Source organism: Pelodiscus sinensis, chromosome 4, assembly GCF_049634645.1.
Source record: "Pelodiscus sinensis isolate JC-2024 chromosome 4, ASM4963464v1, whole genome shotgun sequence".
NCBI lineage: Eukaryota > Metazoa > Chordata > Testudines > Trionychidae > Pelodiscus > Pelodiscus sinensis.
In genome coordinates, this window is record NC_134714.1 from 10516447 (window position 1) to 10539710 (window position 23264).

Genomic DNA, 23264 nt, shown 5'->3' on the forward strand with positions numbered 1-23264 from the left:
CAACACAGGAAGGAAGTACTTGAAAAGAAGCCAGAGAAGGGAAGGAGAGAAACAGAAGGCTAGAGATCCTGACAAGCACAGTTCGCTGAGTAATAGACACACCTACCCCCCCTCTTCTGCTTTTTTTGGAGAGGGGCTTAGAAATCTGAGATACAGTACAAAGGTGTGGAGACACCAATATGTATTGGCAGAGGGATTAAAACACAGTAAATAAACAGCATGATGAACTTTCCAAGCAAGAAGTCCTCAGAGTGCTCAGTGTTCATGAAATAGGTAAAGGTGAAGCATGCTGCCCTATCACAACTACTACATCTTTCTTACTGTTAACTCTTAGGGAATTAAATTTTGCTGGCCTTGCTGATGCCAGGAATCGCTTCACTGGCCACTCTCATGTGAATGAGGCCAGTAGGAATTGGCTTATGTGGAACATCTGCAGCTCTTTCACATTAGACTTGGTGGTGGCGTGGAAGACTCAGATTCAAAGCTGGCCTTGTTCCCCCGTGCAAATATTTGGAATTTCTCTTGCATGCTTCCTCTTAGAATTGGCTCAGCATCCTCTATGACACTGGCTTGGCTTTTCGTAAATATGCTCAGTTCGAATCACATATTGAGACAAGGAAATATGTGAGTGTAACAATACCTTGCAGTAGGCATAAAAATGGAAATCTTGAACTAATATCTTGAACCATTATACTGCAGGCCAATGGAAAACCTTTCCAGATCGTCCAGCTGCTGGGAGGGAATGGGAAACACATTAACCATAAGAGTGCATCTACACGGCACCCTCACCTGCAAATAAGTGACACAATTTGCGCTATGCAAATCATGTAGCTTATTTTGATGTTATTTCAAAATAGCTTATTTTGAAATTTGGCGCTGTCTACACAGTCTACACAGTGCTAAATTTCAAAATAAGACAGTATTCTGAAACGTCCCTTATCCCTCATGCAATGAGGTTTACAGGGACATCAGAATAGCTTACTCTTAAGACGCAGAATAGCTATTTTGGGATACCTCCGGTATCTCAAAATAGTTCCGCTGTGTAGACCTAGCCTAAATGTCCATCCAGTAGATTACTGGAGCCAGGCAGCAGAGATGGTTTCTGTTACTGGGTGTCACGGCTCCTCCCCCTTCCTCCCCCAAACTCGTGTGGGAATGGGTCCTCACGTTTACTGCACGGAGGCTCCACTCCCTAGCTTTGCTCTAGGCTTGCGCTCTGAGGGAGGGTTAGGTCGCGGTCTACGCCAACTTATTTGGGAGAGACCAACCTACCGCCCAGCAAGCCATCCGCTTCCCCCCGGTTGGGGGAGAGTCCCCGTAATTGGGGTTGGGGAGGACCCGGCGCCTGTCGGGGGGGTTACTCCCGGCCCCTCCGGGTCTGTCGGAAGTGCCGCTCAAGGGGCCGGCATTTGCGGCTACTTGTTGGGGCGCCCGGACCTGCTCTGTGCTCCCAGCTCTCCTTTGGGTCCAGTGCACGTCCTGGAGTCTGGGCCGCTCTTCCCCTGGCGTCTCCGTCCCTCGCCTCCTTGTGACCTCCCTGGCTGCCTCTGCCGACTCGGCACCCCGGGTCGCCCGGCAGCGGCGCCTGCCGCTCTTCGCCGCGCTTTCGGCATTGGGGGCCACTCCCCCCACCGCCCGGCATTTGCGGCTACTTGTTGGGGCGCCCGGACCTGCTCTGTGCTCCCAGCTGCTTCCGCCGCCGCTGCCCAGGTTCTCCGCCGGCTTCCTCCTTTGGCTGGCGTCCGCAGTGACGCCCTGGCTGACTCCCTGCTCTCAGCTGCCCCCGCCGAGGTCCTCCCCCAGCCGGCATCTGCGGTCGCTCCCTGGGATGCCCCGGCCGGCCCTACGCTCTCCGCCGCTTCCGCCCCCTGACCAGCTGATCCGGCCGCTTTTTAAATGCGGCGGGCGGACCTGGGTGCTTGCGCCACACTGCCGGGGGAGCGAGCCGGTCTCCGCTCTCTTCCCCTGGCTCTCGGGGTTGTCTGCGGGCGCCCCCAGGGACGGGGGCACCCTGTCACACTGGGAAACACAAGGATCCTCACTTTTACATGTTGGCTGTGTCTAGACTGGCCACTTGAATTTCCGCAAGAACGCTGACGATCTCATGTAAGAAATCAGTGCTTCTTGCGGAAATACTATGCTGCTCCCGTTCAGGCAAAAGTCCTTTTGCACAAAAGCACATCTAGATTGGCCACGGATGCTTTTGCGCAAAAGTGCTTTTGCAGAAAAGCGTCCATGCCAATCTAGACGTGCTGTTCCGAAAATGCTTTTAACGGAAAACTTTTCCATTAAAAGCATTTCCGGAAAATCATGCCAATCTAGATGTAGATGTTGTGTTTAGTGTTAGCAGACATACGTAAGGGTACGTCTACACAGCAGCGTTATTTTGGAATAACTGACACTATTTTGTAATAACAGAGTGTGCATCTATACTATAAGTCATTATTTCAAAATAATATCGAGCTGAAGGACTTCTTACTCCGACTCCTGTAACCCTCATTTCACGAGGAGTAAGAGAAGTTGAAGGAAGAGTGTTCTTCCTGCAACTTCCTGCTATGTGGACAGTGCCAAATGTCGAGTTAAGCTATTTAGACTTCAACACGCAATTCGACGTTAGCCCTGCTATGTAGACATACCCTAATATATAAAAATGGTTAGAAATGGGGAAGGAAGATCCTGATTCTGCTTAACCGATGTCACATGGCGGAACAGCTAGATTCAACAGCGCTACTCCTGGTGGGAGGTCGGTATTATGCCCACAGACTCAAAGTCCTTCAAAGAGCAGCAAGGAAGAAGGAAGCAAGAGCAAATTACCAGAAATATCTCTAAGGGGCACTCCCACCTTTGCTACAACCTGAACCAGGGCTACTAGCTAAACCATTTCCTAATGATTTCATAGATACTTTCCATGACATTTTGTCTCCACCCTCCTTCCCCCAGTGCTTCCGGGATGAAATAGTCTTTATTTTCTTTTGCCCAGACACATTTTCAATTAAAATAGATTTGTGCAAGCTACGTTGAATGCACTGCATATCTCTTTGCATGGTTAAAGTTGATTAATTGGGGTCGGAAGTGAAAATTAAAAAATGGCAGTCGCTTACAAAAAACAGTCCCTCCTGGGCTTTGCGGGTGACACTGTGCAATCTAAGAAGTGCTAGCTGTGCCCTGCCTGGAGGAGGACCTGTCTGCTTTACCTTGGCTTAAACAGTCAGTAGCAGTGCTGAGGGGTTGGCCTCAAAGTGATATGTATATAATCCTCAAGAGAATCAATTTCTTCCAGAAGCTTTGTAAACTTTCTTGTTAGAGAGAACAGGCTACAGTACTTTTAAATCCCTAGGGGTTGCACTTGATAGCCATTTGTTGTTTCCTAATGCTATTCAATCATTTCTGAAGCTTGTCGCAATAAGCTCTGGTACTTAAATTTACGGTCCCCGCCATTCTTGCCATTATATGGTGAACTTTGCGTGCATTTCATATTTCCTTTCTTACACTCCCGATAAAAGCATTATCAGGGAAATTCAAAAGCAAGCATAAAACTGGCATAGCTAATTTAGCCTAATTAGTATGGCGGAAGCTGAGCCTTGTACTTCAGAGGTTCCCATGCCCTCCCATGTCTCCACCTGATTGCCTTGTCCAGCAGCAAACCCAGGAGGCAGTTCCAATTATATCATAACCTCTTCAAACACCAAGCCACTCAAGCTAATTTTATCCTATTAAACAGACTGAAGGATTCAGAAGAAAGGTTCTCCCCCAAAAGCTTCAATTACCAGTGTCCCTGATTACCATCTTTACAATCCTATATGCTACAGTTAAATACTTTTTTGCTTAGTGTTGCTTTCTTGATTCAGATGAAAAGCAAGTATTAAGAGCATGTCTTTTCAACTTGAGCAAGTGACATTAATAAAAAAGGGAACCTCTCTTGTTATTAGCACGGTTAATCAAAGTCAAGTTTAGAACGGTTCAAAGGCAAGGCAATTGTAACGATGTAAACATCTTAGCATTTAGAAGAGCCACAGGTAGCTGCCAGTAGCACGGCAGATGCCCAGAATTATTAGAGGTACAGACACAGCAAAATAAATAAAGACGGCAGCATTGGCATACTCTGATGGTGAATAATGCTATAAGTAAATCTGGTCGTGTAAACCAGTAACGAGGACATGGGACAGCAGATTGCACCATTCATTTTGTTATAGTCAATAAACCCATTATCTACCTGCCCCACATTTTCTTAAAATGCAATAAAACATCGGCCTTGATTCTGCAATCAGACCCACCACGGTGGTCCCCTGTGGTCTATATTATGGAGCCTTGTTATTTTCAGTTGATGTCCCCCTACGCAAATAGGTTTGCAGCATGGACTGGGTTTCAAGAAACCAGCAAGCTAGTCCTGACTTTGCCACTGATCTATTGCATAGCCTTGGTCAAGCTGCTTTGCTTCTCTGTGACACAGTTCCTTCAAAGTCATTATCTGTCTTGTCAATTTAGATTGTGCGATGTGTGGGGCAGGGACTGTGTCTCACTATATGTTTGTACACTGTCCACCACAGCCTTGACTCTTAAGTGCTACTGTACTTCAAATAATTGTGTAATCAGGGCCATTATCCTTAATAACTGTCCAGGGAATTGAAAGAGAATGTGCGGTCTTAGCATTAGACTAATACTCTACAGAACCTATACAATATTCAGTCTACTGAAACAACGGTTACTGCATAATTTTATACTGAAAACAATTAATGGGCAAGGATTCCACTGTAAAGTTTGACATTTCCAAAGTAAGACTTACAATTATAGCTAAAAGTTTTTACTTTGTAAAGAAACTTGCTTTCTACCTTCCTATCCTTTCCCAAGTTGTTTACTATTTCTGACCCTGAAACCCATTATTTGTAAGAATAGTCATGATTTTTAATATTCATATTTTCTTTCAGCATCAGGGTGACTCATTAAGGATTGGTCTAATACCGGCACCGGAGCATGTATCGGGCTTAATGTCACTTCAGATGTTGCCCTGGCTGTCCAAATGCGCCTTTTCTTTTTCTTAAAACCCCCCCTCATTTCTATCATTTAAAAGAAACAGAATGAGTTTCGCGCAATTGCCTCTGTTTTGGAGATATACCAAAGCCATTGTCTTGAGACAATGATCCCCCATGCAAATGAAACAGCAGCTAAACAAGGATCCTCCCTATCTCTGTTTGGACCAATTTTCTTAATGTTTCAGCAAAGCTTAATCTGTTGGCATAAGTGTTTAGGCCCATTAACAGCTAAAGTCACAGAGTCCACAACTCACACTGCTGACAGTAAACAAGGAATTTGAGGAATGGCCTTTAAACAATGGTTAAGCCACAAACCATGTTGTCATCAGATGCAGTGAAATGTGAATACGCCAATGATTTTCTTCCTTCTGTTACTGCAATTAAAAGCACTGGTCTCTCCTCCCCTTCCCTCCTCCACCCCAAAGGGTTGCATTACAGCTGTTTTATTTGCCTTTCCAACTCTATAGCAGTCTGATTAGTTTTGCAGGTGTGGTTCCAGCAAATGACTAATTCGGCCGTTCATATTATTTATACTGCCATAACACCTAGAGGCCAGGGTTCCACAAACAACAAAAAAGCAGTCCTTACACTACAGATTTTCCATTAAAAGCCAGACAAGACTCTTATGATCATCTAGCTTCACCAATATCACCCAGGCCAAAGCATCATATGCAGTAATTCCTGCATTAGCCCCCTCCCCGCAACAAATAATGCAACAGACAAATGCATCACAGCCAAGAAACTACTTTTTTAGACAGAAATAAATTGCAACTATCAAGTGAATACCCATGCGATGAGTGCCTGGCTTTTATCAGACGTTAATAAAGCAAGTCTTTCTATCGAGCATGATGTGCCCCCATTGCTTGTGGGGATTTACTACTTGAATTGTTGCCAACTTGTGGAGCATGACTAGTTAGAAGAGTTGTGGTCTAATTTGGTCTGATTTGGGGGGTTGGGTTTAATGTGTGGGTTGTTGGCTGGTGGCGGGGGGCCTCTGTTATACAGGACGTAGGGCCAGATCGTCCGGAGGACCCTTCTGGCATTAAACTCTACGAGTGAGGTTGACCCCAATGAAAAGAATATTTCAGCCAGCTGTTTCCCAGGACTTGTGACATTTGGAGACTACTCCCCTCAGACTTCCGGGGCTCACTGTCATTTCCTTGGTAGGCTCATTTCTGAATGTGAGGTTGGCCATGTTGATCGAGCGTGCAATAAATGGGCAACCAACTGCCACACTCCCGCCCCACCCTTCTCCCTGATCAAGAGGAATAAGAGATGACACAAATTCAGTTTGAAGACGTGGTAAAGTTGTGTTTTCCAGCTGGAGCAGTGTGAATCTAAGAAGCTGTGAAGGAGAAAGGTGGGAATGAGCCTTAAAACAAGATCTAATAGGCCTGATCCAAGGTTGGTTGAAGTTAGTGGAGCTACGCCAATTTATAACATTCAGGACCCAGACAGTATCCTGTCCTCCAGCAGGGGCCAATACAGGTGTCCCAGAGGAAACGAACAGAACAGGTAATCATCAAACGATTCCTCTGACAGAGGCTAGGGGCACCATTCCTACCCAACCTGGCTAATAGACATTAATGGATCTAGTTCTTTTTTTAACCCTGGTAAAGTTTTTCACAATATCCTCTAGCAAGGAGTCCCACAGGTTAATTGTGCGCTACATGAAGAAATACTTCCTTTTGTTTGTTTTAAACCTGATACCCAGCGCCAGCCCACAACATTTTGGCACCCGAGGCTCAAAAGATGCCCCCATGTCCCTTTGCTTGGGCCAAAACTTTGAAAGGTCTCTTGTGCCTTCCTCCAACATCACAGCACTCCACCATCTCTGTGCATCTAGAGCAAAGAGAATACATATGCACCAGCAGCAGACACAATTTTCTACACTCTGGATCCTAGTGGTGCCCCCCCACAGTTTGGCACCTGAGGCGGCCACCTCAGTTCGCCTCATGGGAGGGCTAGCCCTGCTGCTACCTATTAATTACTTTTGGTGATCCCTAGTACTTGTGTTATGGGAACCAATAAATAACTTGTCATTATTTCCGTTCTTTACACCAGCCATGATTTTATAGACTTCTATCATATCCCACTTTAGTCTCCTCTTTTCTAAGATGAAAACTCCAAGTCTTTTTAATCTCTCCTCATATGGCACCTGTTTCAAATCCCTAATCATTTTGTTGCCCTTTTCTGAACCTTTTCCAAAGCCAAGATATCTTTTTTGAGATGGGGCGACCACATCTGTATGCAGTATTCAAGATGTGGGCGTACCATGGATTTACGTAGAGGTAATAAGATATTCTGACTTATTCTCTATCCCTTTTCTAACTATTCCTAACATTTCATTTGCTTTTTTGACTGCTGCTGCACATTGAGTGGATGCTTTCAGAGAATTATCTGCAATGATTCCAAGATCTCTCTCTTGAGTGGCAGATCTGAGACTGAGGCTACGTCTAGACTACAGGCTTCTTTTGGAAGAAGCTTTTTTCAGCAGAGATCTTCAGAAAAACTTCCTCCCAAAGAGAGTGTCCACACTACAAAAGTGCATAGAAAAAGCAATATGCTTTTCCCAAAGAGAGCATCCAGACTGAATGGATGCTCTCTCGCATGTAAGCTGTGATTGGTATGGACAGAACGGCCACCAGGGCACCTGTGCTTTTTCCTCTTTCTTCTTCTTCTGAAAGAACTCCTTCTTCCCCGTCCACACACACCTTTTTGTGAAAGACCTCTTTCACAAAAAGGCTTCTTCCTCATGGAAAGAGGCTTACCAATGCTGGAAAAAAACCCTGTGTTCTTTCGATTTTCTTGCAGAAGAATGCCAATTGCAGTTTGGACGTTCCTCAAGTTTTGTCAGAAATACGTCCGTTTTTCTGACAAAACTCTTTAGTGTAGACCTACCCAAAGAGAGGAGAAAAGCAACAAGCAGAGCGTGTAATCACACGGCCTGTTTTATAAGTGGATGTTCTGTACTTTGATTCACCCCAGTTTGCTTCCAACAATCAAAATGTTTTCAGTCAAACTTTTTTGTTTTGTTTTCTACCCAGGTCTCATTTTGCATTCTTCAGCCTTTTCTGTGATGCTTTTCATTTTTAATGAAACTTGCACTGGGCCAATAGAAATGGATGGTCCCACTGGAAAAACCCCAAGTTTGTTGACTGGCAGGCAGCTGTGGACAACTTAGACCCTCTCTGCACTTCTATTCAAATCAAAAGGAATCCAAATGCCAAGAGAAGCTGGTTGCCTCAGGAGCTGTTTCAGACACGTTAGATCCAATGCCTGGCCACACAGCAGAAAGGGCTGCACAATATCTCTGGATGGACTCTGGTTCTCTTTTCCCAGGAAATCAGCCACATCGAAATGAAATGGGCTGTGGTTTTATTGGATCACAGTCAGTATTTTGGATTGTGTTGCTCAACCTCCGTTCAGCTGAGAACTGAAGAACTAAATCACACACATGTGGACACGCACATGACCCGCAGTCTCCTGGGTGAACACCAGCAAGCAGGGCCCCGGGAAGACGACCCAGGACTAGCTGAACATGCATTTGTTACTGGAAGAAGCAGCTTCTCTTCTGCTGCTGACTCTAAAGCTTCTTTCCTTTCTCTAGACAGGAGAGAGCATCCATACCCCACCCTTGCTCTCAGGGATAACGTTGGGGGCCTTCCCTTTCCAGCCCATTAGGAGGCTTTCTGTGCATATTCCATACACACAAACCACCAGCACAGCAGCCCTCTTGACGTATTCCAGATACCATTTGGGGGGAAATGGCTATATATTTGTCATCGGTGTTATTCGATAGGGACCCAGACAGTCGGGGCTTTTCCCAGGTGGATTAATTGCATTACCTCTGCTTCCTCCTCTGCAGAACGATGCGAGAGGGAAAGGGGGACTGAGAGACCTATCAATAGGGCCCTATCCAGGGCCGGCCCACAACATTTTGGCACCTGAGGCGGGGAGCTCAAATGACGCCCCCTTGCACCCTCGCTTGGGCCAAAACTTTGAAAGGTCTCAATTCTGCCTCCTTCCTGTTTTACTCCTCTCATAGTATTGCTCTGCTACCTACCCCAATAAAAGAGAACTAACAGCAACAGACACAATTTTCTACACTCTGGGTCCTAGTGCCGCCCCCACAGTCTGGCACCTGAGGCGGCTGCCTCAGTTTGCCTCATGGTAAGGCCAGCCCTGGCCCTATCAAATTCATGATGCATTTTGGTCAATGTCACTATCATAGGATTTTTTAAACAGTGAATGTCATGCTGTTGGCTACTTAAATCTGAAATTCCACAGTGCTGTAATTGTGGGTATCCTGAGCCAAAGGAAGATTGAGGGCCGGTCACAAGGTTATTGTAGTGGAGGCTGCGGTATTGCTGCCCTTACTTCTGCACCGGTGCTGGCAGTAGGGTTGTCTTTAGAGCAAGAGAGAGGGAGAGCCATGGTTACTGACTGGGCGCTCAGCCAACCAGCACCATCCCCACCAATCTGCAAAATACACAGCCACATAGGGTACCACGGAATGTGGGGCACCCTCACTCCAATTTTCATAGTGCCCTCCACAGCTGCATGGTGCATTTGTGGCGCCGGCTTCACTGGCCAGCCCCATCCCTAGCTGGGCCCCTGCAGGCGGTGCCCAACCACCGCTCGTCAGCTGTTTCCCCTTACTGTGGAAAGGGAAATTGCTGTTTGCTTCCAGCTGGCTGTGTGGTCGCCCCCTGCTCCATCTCTGGCCCACAGCTCATGCCACACTCTGCCTGGTGTCCAGGCCTCCTGCCTGTTTCCCTATTCCCCCTGCACCTTCCCCCTAACAGCCCTTGAGCACAGCCAGCCCTGAGAAGCGGCTGCCAGCACAGAAGTAAGGATGGTATGGAATGCTATTGCCACTCTTGCACCACTACCTGGTGAGCTGGGCCCTCAGTCAGCAGCTGTCACTGTCTGGCCATCCAGCTCCGAAGGTGGCAGCGCAGAAGAAAGGGTGGCATTGTGTGGTATTGCCACAGTTCTGTGCTGCTGCCACAGGGATGGTGCCTTTAGAGCCAGGTACCCGGCCAAGAGCTGCCACCCTCTGATCACCCAGCTCGGAAGGCAGTGCAGAAATAAGAGTGGCGATATCTTGACCCCCACAAAATAACCTTGTGACCCTCCTGCAACTCCCTCTTAGATCAGGATCCCCAGTGAGAGAAATGCTGGCCCTCCCCCAAGGAAATCCATACAGTTTAACATATAAGCACCCAATCTGCCCCCCCAGATTTCATAGCCTGCCATGATTCATTTTTCATGGCTATGAATTTGGCAAGGCCTACCTATAAGGATGTTAATCAGGAGCAGCTCAAAGGAGGTCAATGCAAGGATACCGGTGCGGCATCAGAATGATTTCCTAAGTAATGTGGTAAAACATTTTGCACTTCTCGGGTGCTATCCATTCAAGGATCTCAGTATTATTGTGACAAGAGCGCACTGACTCTCTCTATATATGTCCATAGATTGTTATCAGATTAAGGTGCCAGTAGATGGCACTGTAGAATACGTAGCATAGATTCTGGGTTTCGTAGGACCAATAAAATTAGCTCTACACAGCAAATGTCTGCCTGTAGGCAGCTCTTAACAATTATTACCATTTTTCCTCATTGATGATTTCCACCAGTGTGCGTGAACAGAGAATCCGGCTTTTTAATTTGATTTGTTACTGCTGGCATATTATGTGAACAAGTACTGGAAACAGTTTTTTGTTGAATTTTCTCCAAACAGCAGGAAAGCGAGAGCACAGAAAAATATATACCGTATCAAGACCATTGTGCTATTGAACAGAAAACAACAGTGCAAGAAAAGGAGTGCACAACACCAGTGCTGATGGATTAGACCCCTTAAATTGTACTAACTAGAATACTGAGACACACTGTAACAAAACCACTGTATTACTGCACTGTGTCAAGACTTTGGTGCCACTGTCATGAGGATTATCAATTGTACCAAAAATACCGGGTTGAAAAAGACACTGTAATCAACCCCATGGAGTTTTCCAACCATTTCATCTTTTACAAGAAAATCTGCTGATGGAGCAGGTTAAATAAATATAGAAAAAGGATTTAAAGTGATCCATGAAACCCGAGCCTACTCTGGGCCAATGAAGTTTACCTATTTACAGCAGCTTTGAATATGTATTAAGAGTTTCCATTAAAATAAAAATATACCCCAAGCCTGTGTGTGTATATGGCGGGGGGTGGGGGAGGGGGAAAGAGGATATAATTGAGAAACATGCGCAGGATTACTGATCTTGTATATCCCGGAGTGACATTTATGTCCAGTAAGGCCCATTTCTAGGACCGAACATGTGTAGTGATAAAGATCTACCAATCTGGCTGTAAATAGCCTGAGACTTACCAGCATGAGAGATCACTTCTCTCCCAGTCCATAGCACTGGAAAGACTCTCTGACTTTAGGGGGTTTTGCACCAGGCTCTGAAGGCACACAAGGAATGAGAATGGAAACACTTTCTCCATGATGAGCTTTGGACAGGGAAGGGCGAGACTCAACCCCAAGGCTGAAATAACCCCGATCTGTTGATGACTAAGGCTTCTGCAAAGCCAATCTGTTTTCCTGTGCCCCTGGGGGAATCAAGTCGGAGCACAAGAAGGGCCGGTGCAAGTGGAGACGATGGAAGATTGGATTTTTTTCGTTTTCTGGTTGGATAGCTTGGCCCTTGCTGGTAGGGATAAGAAGTTGCTGATGGTGTTTGTGTGGATGTTGCTTCCCTAGTTCATGTAACCACTGAGGCTATGTCTATACTGCAGGGTTATTGTGCAAGATGTCTTTTGAGGAAGAGTTCTTAAGCAAAAAATTATTGCTCAAAAGAGCATCCACACCTCAAAGTGCATCACTTTTGCGCAATAAAGCATCCACACTGCATAGATGCTCTTGCACAAGAAAGCTCTGATGGCCATTCACAGAATAGCCATCAGAGCACCTGTGCTTTTTCGGATAGGGTCTTTTTGCACAAGTAATCCCTGCGGAATGTCCACACCTGCCTTTTTGTGCAAGAGTTGTAGCACAAAAAGGAGTTATGCCTTGTAGAAGGAGGTATACCTACACCGCAAATAGCCCTCTGTTCTGTCGATTGACTGTAGATTTTCTTGCACAAAAATGCACTTGAAGTGTGGACGTTCCACGGGTTTTTGTGCAAAAACAGCTGGTTTTACGCAAAAACCTTGCAGTGTAGACATAGCCTGAATTAAAATACAAAACAAACAGGCCTAGTAAGGGGCCTAGTCGAGTAAGGCACTTAGCACTCTTCACTTTCATTGATTACAGGAGCTGAGGGCTGCTTGTAGAATCAGGATCTAAGGGTCCAATCCTGTAAATATATAAACACGTGCATAACTTTAACCATATGCATTGTCTCCTGGAAGCTTGTGAAACGACTCATATGAGTAAAATCATGTCCATGGGGCCCGATCCAGAGCCCACTGAAGTCAACAGGAGTCTTTCCATTGACTTGAATGGGCTTTTGGATCAGCCCCATAAGTGTACTGGGAAGATTAAGGGCCTGAATTAGGTCAGTGCAATATTTGCCTTGAATACCACAGAGCAGGGGTGGCCAACCCACGGCTCGCAAGCTGCATGCGGCTCTTCACCGCAGAAAATGCGGCTCGCGAAGCATATCCCACGGCTCGGGAAGCCGCCCCTGCATCCCTACAAAGGCACCCCTGTGCTCACTGGGTGCAGGGGAGCCGTCCGGCGCAGTGAAGCGAAATGTCACTGGTAAGATGGCACTGGCTGATGGGAGCCTGATGTGACCAAAAAAAGGGACCGTGTCCCTTTTTTTTTGCTAACCTTTTTTCTTTTCCTTCTTTGCCTGTGATAGGTTGGCCACCCCTGCCACAGAGAGTAACATATACCACGGGTCTTCATGCATTAGTATTTCTTAGGCCCACAGATCTTCATGCATTAACATGTCCCAGGCCTACAGCAACTTACTACCTTCCTTTGGAATGGTGTCAATTTCTGTAAACCGAAGGCAAGTCATTTTGCATGTTAAGGGTAAGAATTGCTCACTGTGGTGTGTGATTCTCTCTATCCATCGTCACCTTCCTTTGAGGATTGATAGCCAAACCTCAAAGGAACCCAATTAAAACTGGTTCATTCGAAGATTTGGGTAAGACATGTTTAACGAATTGTAAAACTTGAAATCATATGTTAACTACATAGGCAAAAAGCTTTACCCATGTCAAGCAAGCTCTAAAAGGTGACTTCATTCCTTTAACTTTCTCGGGAGATGTTTTTCACTCCTGTTTTAGAAATCTGAAAGGTTTCCCAGCTGGCACTTTCAACGGTGACAGGAATTGGAAGCGGGTTGTTTTGTGGATAAAATACTCCATCTTTTGGTCTCAGAGAAGCTTTGTCTGGTCTATTTTGTCATAAGTGAACATGATCTTGGTGTGCAAAGCTTAGCCAAGATTAGTCAGAAATTCAAATAAAAGAAATCAAGTATTAATTCTGCCTGCAAGCTGATCTGCCGTTTGTGCTTCTGAAAGGGCCAGGAGTTTACATGTGGGCAGAAGCAATATTCAGTCATTCCTAAATAAAGGGGGATGGCTCAGTTGTGAGGAGAAAAGAGGGCTCACAATGTGCTTCTTCTGGGGTAGGGATGAGACACAAATGCAAGATTTTCAGGTTTGTCTAGTTCTCTGTGGGCACAGGAGCATTTCTCTTTCGTTTACATCCAGCAACTCAAACTTTGCAAGCAGAAATATGCATTCTAAATCTGCAAGTGGCATGAATTGAGCCATATGAGCTAATCATTATCATTAAATCTGTCAAACCAGCAGTGTATTAAAATCATCCTTATTTATTCTGAAAATGGAAAAAAGTGTTCCATATTTCTGAGCCTGTTTGTCTTGTTTTCCCACAATTTAATATATGATAATATTTAAGCAATGTCCTCTATCTTCATTAACATTGTGAACAAATTGTAATGGGATGTAATACGGCTTTTTTTTTTGCATTGTGCAAATGTATAGGATGTACAGAAAATGGGCAATTTAATATGAAAAGAATATTGGATATCAGAAATTTTATTTTCTAAACAGTAATTTCAGTTGAGAATTATTGCATGATACATGAATATTTTTGCATGGATAGTTATTTAAATACAAATAGGCAAAATATGTAATTCCATATGGTGGCTATCTACCCTTTTTGGGTGCATCTCCTTATTTTTAATAGTGCAATAAACAAAAGATAAAAACATCCCTAAGCCACGCACTAGTCAAAAGAAGATAATTGTGCCTCTGTGTGTTTATTGTAATTTAAATGTGCTTCAATTAACTTTCCTTAATATTTTCCAGTTATTTTAAAAGAAACTTAAATTGGTTTTTATTTTTGTGAAATTTGTTTTGAATATAATAATAAAAAAACCCTTTGTTTATTTCATTATGGATACATCTTATCCAGGAGCAAAGATAGAACTCTTCATCCAAACAATCTGCTTTCCAATTCTCAAATACTGCTCATGGTAGTTGAAGCAAAATTAGAATGTTCAACTGTATCTACCAAAAGAGAGGTTATTGCTTGATGCATCACACACAGAAGGTACAGAAAATTAAGAAAAAAAGAAAACCAAATTCTTACGCTTTCACACTGAAGTCATTTTTAAAATATGACAATTTGTTACCCTTTCCCTTACACAAAACTTTATGAGGATTAAAATAGAGAGGGTGTATATAGTATGCTTGTTGTAATTAACCTTGAGGCTTTTATTGAAACAAGGTCAAACATTTGAACAGCTTTATAAGTCAGGTTTGGGCCGCATGGCTCTATAGATCCGACTCATGACAAAATGCACTCGGGATCCTTATTAAGCGGCCTTTATTTACAGAAAATATATCCTAAGAGCTTCTGAGGGGCAAAAATACAAGCTGACCTAGCATTGAGAAACATGCTTGTACACACAGTTCCAAGTTACAACTAAACTCCAAAAATCCCAATGTAACCTCACTTGCTTTATGGCACACAAAGGATCTTGCACTGTACATTACTAAATTATGTAATTTACAAGTAATTATATATTTAAAATAAGCTGAGTTTATAGAAGTGAGATGACAATCACCCAGATGTTTTTATTGGCACATACGCAAAACAGCAGCAAGACACGATGCAGTTAATTCATTACAGTACTACTTCTTTTGCCACAATGAACTACTCAGGGTTGCCAACAGTCCAGTCTGTGCCCTCAAGACAATCTATGCAGACTCCTCAGCCCTTTCCAGGTTATCTTTCAGTTCCTACTAAACATTGATTTCAATGGGAATTTTTCCTGAGTTAGGAGCATAAGATGTAGCCTTTGTTTTGCACTCTACGTAAGCAGCACACATAATTAATGTCACAAGCTGTGTCCAGTGTAAGAACATTAGAAAAAAAGGAAATCATGCTAGGTAGGCCAATACACCTGCTTTAAATTAAGGATGCATTGCGTGAGCAAAACTCTCCTTGGAGTCCAAGGGGCATGCTGCATATAGAAAAAGTGCAGAACAGTGACTTATATTTTCTCTATACTGTTCATAAAATTATTTGGATAATGTTACCAAAGACTGATGATCAGAGAATAATTTCAGCATTCCCCCCTGATACTTCTTAGATCTCAAGCATTGTGTTTGTAACCAGTGCTACATAAAGCACCAATTGAATAACAAGATGGTAAAATACCCTCAAAAGAGATTATTGGTTTGATTTACCCATTATTCCTTTCCTCTTAAGCCCAATCCTGCAACTAGATCTCTGTGCTGATGCAGGGTCCCAGTGAGGTTAATGGAGATCTGAAACCTATGCAAATCAGTTACAGGGTTAGGACTAGAGCCCTTAACTCTTTTCTTTCAGATGACGATGACTGCATCATATTACATCCAACCAAAAGAAAGGGTGGATGGCTAGTGGTCAGGTGGGTGATTGTCACTTCTCCTCTGTCAACTCATCTTAAATATATAGTTACTTGTAAATTACATAATTTAGTAATGTACAGTATAAGATCCTTTGTGTGCAATAATGCAAGCAAGGTTACATTGGGCTCTTTGGAGTTTAGTTGTAACTTGGAACTGCGCGTACAAGCATGGCCAGGCTGCAAGAACTGACCTGAGTTTCTAAAGCAACGTTTTTCTGTGAAATATCTTCACATTTTAAATTAATTTTTCTTCCTTTTATGCTTCTCTTGTGATCTCCTACCATAAACACGCAAGGGACTGAGTTTCAGTGACAAAAATATTTTCAGTAAATCAGATTTTAAATTTGGGCATTTCAGGATCCATGCTGGAACATTTTGTGCCCTCTGCCAATCAGAGACTAGAAACAATACCATGTGATTTATCTGATCCATTTCAACGAAGCAACGGAGGTTCTGAAGATTTACATTCAGCTGATAGTTTGACTGAATAATCAATGAGAACAATTTGAAAAGAGAATTCTGTAAAATGTGATTTGAAAATAAATACAATGAAATCATAATCTGTGGGCTGCAAGGAAGCAGCATTGTTGCCCCTGTATATTTATGTTTTCAGATTTGCTCCGATCTAAGCAGAGAATGCTAAGTTTAAGTATTCTCTTATTGTGGGCTCAGATACATCAGTTCAATGCCAGTACAGACTTTTGGAGTCAATATAGACTTGGACTTATGGACAGCTTCATGTCTGTGTGTTTCAAACCAATAAGTAGGTCAAATAATTCCTCTTTATTCCAATTTTCATACAAAACTGCACTTTCTACTCAGAACAATTCACCTGCAGATTTTGGAAGCATATTGTGGCACATATTTGGTTTGAACGTGGATTTTTAAGTCAAATACTCAGTAGTTGGAATAGCAAAGGAAAATATTAAAGTAATATTAAAGTTGGACTAGCACAAGGAAAATATTAAAATATTAACCTATCTACAACCTACATCTGTGCTCTCTCCCCCTTACATACAGATGCATTTAATGTACCTAAATACACAGTGGACAGATATACTCCTTTTCTTCTCAATTTTGCAATGATTGAAAACCAGGCTAAATCATTTCCTAATGTCCATTCATTTCAAAATCAAAATGTTATGTTCCTTGGGGTTTTTTTTAAATAATTATAAAGTCACCAATAGCAGTAGCATCCAAGTTTTTATAGCTAAATAATACAGACACACAGATAATATGCAAGGATGGACAACATGATACATTTTTAATTTTAATAACATTGAGAAGTGCTATTCAGCTGGTGTCTGGCAGAGGGAAGTTGCCTGTGTACACCGAACATTATCCCTAGCAAAAGAAGAGAAATATAATGCTCTGCCATGCCTAGTGCTCTATATTGCACTTATCAGAGGTGGTGGACAAAGAAACATTTTATATCTGTAGCTGCTCAGGTCATGAGTCCAGCTCTAAAAACCAATTTGCTTCTTTCTAGCTTCTATTCGGTCAGGATGTTTATTTTTCCAGAGCCAAAGTTGACGGCTGATTGTGTCTATAAATGTTATAAACAGTATTAAAATGGTTTTCGCTGGCAGACAAATCCTGCAATTTCACGAATGTACAATCAGCTTGTGATGCACTGAATCGTATGCATTAATATAATGCACCAAGTCCAATGCGGATAACAAAAAAACAACATCTCCAAACTGGTCAGCTTTCCCTGTTCTTTCTTTTAACATCCTCCCCCAAGATCTAAGCTAATTTTCTCTGTCCATAGACTCAAAAAAAAAAAAAAAAAAAAGGACTGTATTCACTAATTATATATCCTGAAAAGAATTTGGTTCAGTGTAAGATGATCCCAGTGATATGCTAATCCTTTTTTCTGCTTGGTGCTGCCTGAAGCCTGTGTCTAACATTTTTTTCAACTGTATGACAATAAAAGTTGTGGCAACAAAAGAAATAAATGGGCAGCTCAAGAAGGTATAGCTGAAACACATGGCAGACCATTTCTCTCCTCTCCTTCTGGCTGCTCTTTTGTGGGCTCTGGTTTGGTATCCACAAGTCAATAGCTGAAATGCAGCCACCTTAGCAACTTAGAATGACACCCAAGCCCTCTCGCTTTACATTCATGAATAGTCAGCAAGCGGCAGACAAAATAGAACTAATCTTTTTTGACAGAATTGTTCAATTTTGGAGGAAAGGCTTTAGAACCCCCCTCTATACATTTGCAGAATATGAGCCGACAAGGGATGTGATCAAATTTTACCAGAGGATGACCAGGGGGGCTCCTCACCCTCACTTTAAAAAAAAAAAAAAGAAGTCTTGTTTGAGGAAAATACCATGCCTAGGTTCAAATGATGGCTGACTCTGGAAACGGCAAAATTAAAGATCTTTGTGTCGTTCCAAAGCTGCTCCTCGCTGTCTAACAGAAGTTAGTCCAATAAAAGATATTAGCTCACCCACCTTGTTTCTCTAATATCCTGGAACCAACATGGCTACAACACAGCAAATTAAAAGCTGGCAGGCAAGAAAAAAAATTACATTGATATGATTAGGTATTACACACACAACAATGTATGTGTGGTTTTTTTTATTAAAGAAAGTTAAAAGTTCAAAGTTTCAATTAATATCCAATATTTATTTCCCGTCATAACCAATGATTCTTATTTCAAAATGCAGTCAATCCAGCCAGATCGTGTGTGTCTTTAAAACTGGTTTTACCATTTAGAAATCCCAGAGTACACCAGCCACTCAGAAGTCTAGCATGTGCTAAAAAGGACAGTCCGCTCTCCCCTCTCTATTTAATGCAAGCCATCTCTCTATCTTTGAATACAGTCTGAACAGGAAGAGGGGGAAAAATCTACCCAGTCTATGGGCAAAACCAGAAGTTAGCAACATGGTCCATGCAGCTGCAACATTGCATTTAAAATTCAGTTTACTCATAGGAAGAGGGCTAATCCTGCCCCTGTAATTCCCTACAGCCAAAATGTACCCCCTCCCTGAGTGACAGTGCAATGCAAAGACACTCGCACGCTTATCTTGCCCAACCAGATGGCCGACTTGGATCAATGCACACACGCCACGATCAATGGGAGCGATAAAGAATTAGGAAAACAGTGGTACATGCTCCCAGAAAGCTTGTACACTGCATAATTATTTTATGATTCTACACATGGCTACATGTGATACTGGAGTCGAGAAGGAAAGGATAATTAGAGTGCCAGAAAGAATTTTGTACCGCACTGCACACTTTGTCAGTCAGCAGTTCCCACTCTGCTAAACTCACTGCTGGGTTTGCTGTGCGTATGTGTGTGTGTGTTTTAATGAGGTGAGGAATATGTAAAATATGAGGGGGAGATTCTTTCTGTCTTCTAGTCACAGGATGCAAGAGATTACCGGGTCCTGTGATATAACACCAAAAGTTTTGTCCAAAGGTTGAGGGCGATCACGAGATTTCCCAGGCACCACTTGCATTAATGAACCCTGGTGTGGCATCTGAGGAGAGACATAAGATTAGCGTCTTAGGCTGTAATGAAGAAAGGTTACATTTGAACATTCCCAGTGCTTTGTCATAAGAGGGAAGCATTCCCATTTGAATGTCCCATTCATTCAGTAAAACATAGCTGTATATGTTACTACCTTATTCCTCCCTCCTCCCCCCCTCCGCACTTTCTGCCAGCAGCTAGTTTTTTGATTGGCTCCTTATTTCGATCTCATTTGTGACCAAGCTGCCATACAACAACCAGGAAGGAACGACCTAGCCCCTCTCTCAACAAATGGTAGAGAACAACATCAAAATGCTATTGTGAATTCAGATGCGAAAAATCACAAGACAAAGATTAGAGCCAGCATCATACAATGCAGAAAATTGGTCCTTTGTGGCAATGAAAGGAGCAAGAAATGAAATAAGCACTGGACCCTTTCATAAAGCATTTTTACATCTTACCAACATGAACCAACCGATCCTTCCCATGCCTCAGGCGTGCATGCCTTATTCTCCCCATTTTATAGATGGGAAATGGAGAGGAAATTAAGAGCCTTGCCCAATTCCAGCAAAAGTGGAGACACACTATGATGAGGATACCCGTTCATAAAAACAGCCATACTGGGTCAGACCAAAGGTCCATCTAGCCTAGTAGCCTGTCTTCCAACAGTGACCAATGCCAGATGCCCCAGAGAGAATGCAGAGAATAGGGAATCATCAAGTGATCCCTCTCCTGTTACTCATTTCCAGCGTCTGACAGAGGCTAGGTACACCATTCCTACCCATCCTGGCTAATAAATATTGATGCCTCAAACTTCCATGAATTTAACTAGTTCTTTTTTTAACCCTGTTAAAGTCCCGGTATTCATATCATCCTCTGGCAAGGAGTTCCACAGGTTGACTCTGTGCTGCAAGAAGAAATATTTGCTTTTGTTTGTTTTAATTTCATTTGGTAGCCCCTAGTTCTTATGTTATGGGAACAAGTAAATAATGTTTCCTTACTCACTTTCTCCATATCTGTTATAGACCTCCATCATATCCCCCCTTAGTCTCCTCTTTTCTAAACTGAAAAATCCCAATCTTTGTAGTCTCTCTTTATATGGCACCTGACTGCTGCTGCACATTGAGTCATATGTGCCACCAAAATACCCACTGTGCATCATCATCATCTTTCAATGCTATGCCCTGATCATAACAGGGAAAACAGCTGTTTATCATGGAATCAAATCAGTGTCTCCTCGTCATTCCACACCATCACTATCCAATAATGGAGGGGGGGCAGGCATGAAACTCTGAGAATGAGGAGGAGAGGGGAGAGAAGAAAAAGCCAGTTTCTCTAACAGTGGTTCCCAAACTTTTCAGCATCATGCCCCCTTTTTGATTTTTGAGAAACCCTCACACACACACACCAAAAAATAACAGCAAAACTTGTTGAGCCAAAAAAACAAAAACCAAAAAACAGTCGCCAAAAAACAGCATTCCCTTTAATTCCCAGGACCAGAATAAAGGTGCGGGTACTCCAGGGGAAAAGGTTTTTTTTGTTTGTTTGGTTTTTTGTTTTTGTCACAAAAAAGTTGCCCTTTTAAGAGCAGAGCAGGCATTGCCCTTTTAAGGTGCCCATTTTGAAGTTTGCCCTGGATGCTCCATCCTTCCCTGGCCCCAGCCAGCCCGAGCTGCACATGTTCCAATGGACACCAGAGCCAGGAAAAACAGAAAATACCGGACATTTCACATGGTATTTTCTGAATTTTTTTAATTGGACGGATTGGGCTCTTTCTTGGGTGGGGGGATGATGGGGGAGCTGGATTGCCTCGCATTTGCCTGGATTGCCTGGAATTTCTTCACACCCCTCCAGGGGGGTGCACCCCCCAGTTTGGGAACCTATGCTCTAGGTAAAGACAGGTTCTGTCCCCTGAATGGAGCCTCCTCCCAGTCCAACTTCCCATAAAGTCAAACCACCTGGCATGTGGCGTTTTCTGCAGACGGATTTGGTGTGGTAGGCATAGGCGCAGCTGTGCATCCCTGGCACTCAGGTTTCAGTTTGAATTAGCTAATTAGCCATCTGACAGGATGATTTTTTGGGGGGAGGGGGGAAGATCACCCAGAATTGCTTTACAGAACTGGGCAGAGGGATTCACTGTTGCTAAAATGCAGCAATCCCCTTTGTCTCCTGCTCCCACAGCCCCATCCTCCGAAAGGGGAAAGAGTAGAATTTGTGGAAAGTGCCCAGAATTATTTCTAAGAACGGGAGGTGCTGACTTCTTAATTTTTGTTTTAACTAAACATGGCTTTTTAGTCTTCCCCAATGCCAACAGCTGGCTGTCTCCTCTCTCTGAATGCACAAGACAGGCTGGTTGGCTGAAATACAGTCGGACTCACATTCCAGTCCAATCTTTTCCTTCCTGAGCTGTCAGTAGGTAGGAGCCTAGGGCACCTGGGGCGCAGGTGCTGAGGCAGGAGAGCTTTGCATCACTCCAGAGTGACTCCTTTGACAGACTCAAACGTGGCTCCGTGGCTGCCAGCACTGTTCAGTCTCAATTTGTCAGGCTGGTGGCTGTCACATGGGGTCATAATAATGGAAGAGAATGGGGGGGTTGAAATGGGGAAAATCCAAGCTCCCCAAGGGATATGGAGGATTTCACTCCAACCCACAGAAAAGCCATAATCCTGGAAGCACAGGACAGCACAAATAGGAGCAGCTGTTCAGAGGAGGGTGAAAACCCACAGGAATTAATAACACTCCCTATTTCCTCTGTTGTGCTTTTTATAAGCAGCTCTCAAAGAGCTTTACAAAAGAACTGTCCTTATTCCCATTTCACAGAGGGAAAAACTGAGGCACAAGCTAGCAAGCTGACTTGCCTAAGCCAGCCCAAATCTCCTATCCACTGCCTCTGCCAATGAAAGATACTGTGTTTTCAAAAACAGACACTTTTGTGATGATTTTTTTTTCAGGGTTGTGAAATACTGGATCCACCGACCAATGCTGCACTTTTAACAAGGTGAGCTGGTGTCACCCTTGCTGGTTTGTGACTAAGTCGTAACATGTGCATGTTTCTCAAACCGGAGGTTTTGTGCCCGACAAATGAATATTCTGAACACGTTTATTGCAAAACACCGAACATTAACGCACCCTCTGAGCGAGCGAGCAGCTCTGGGCGTATTTGTGCTCGTTCAGCTTCTCTCACCCCCACAAGGCACTATTCATTCCACTCTACACTCATTCTGCTGGCGTACGTGGAGCAAATTCTACTTTGTGCACCAGTACGTGAACGAATGTTTTGTACTTATCAGAAAGTTTCAATGGAGGGCACAAAAAGTGGGACATTTAAGTTGTCTTGACAGCCATTCGCAGAGCCCTGGGGTATCATATGGACTATCCAGTCAAGTGGACTGTGGGATCATTTTCAGTGGCACTGCATCTAAATAAGGGCACCACCCAAATTCCACTGAAATCAGTAGGAAGGTTCCCATTGACTTTAAGGGGCTGTGAATCTGGACCTCAGGATTCTTTCCAGATCTTTGCAGAAAACTCTTTATGCCCTGAAACGTACACTCTGGTTATTCTAATCATGCTGCACCCTGCGTAGTCACAAACTTTATTCGTGTTAATAAATCTAGCCTGTCTTTTGGATAGCCCAGCAGCAGCACTTAACACAGTGGCTATCTGCTTAAAGCAGTGGTCTCCAACCTTTTTACACCCAAGATCACTTTTTAAATGACAGACCAAGCCAAGATCTACCGCCCCACCCCTTCCTTGAAGCCCCGCTCTCTCTATTCTCCTCCTCTCCATCACTTGCTATCCCCAATCTTTATACTGCTACTTTAA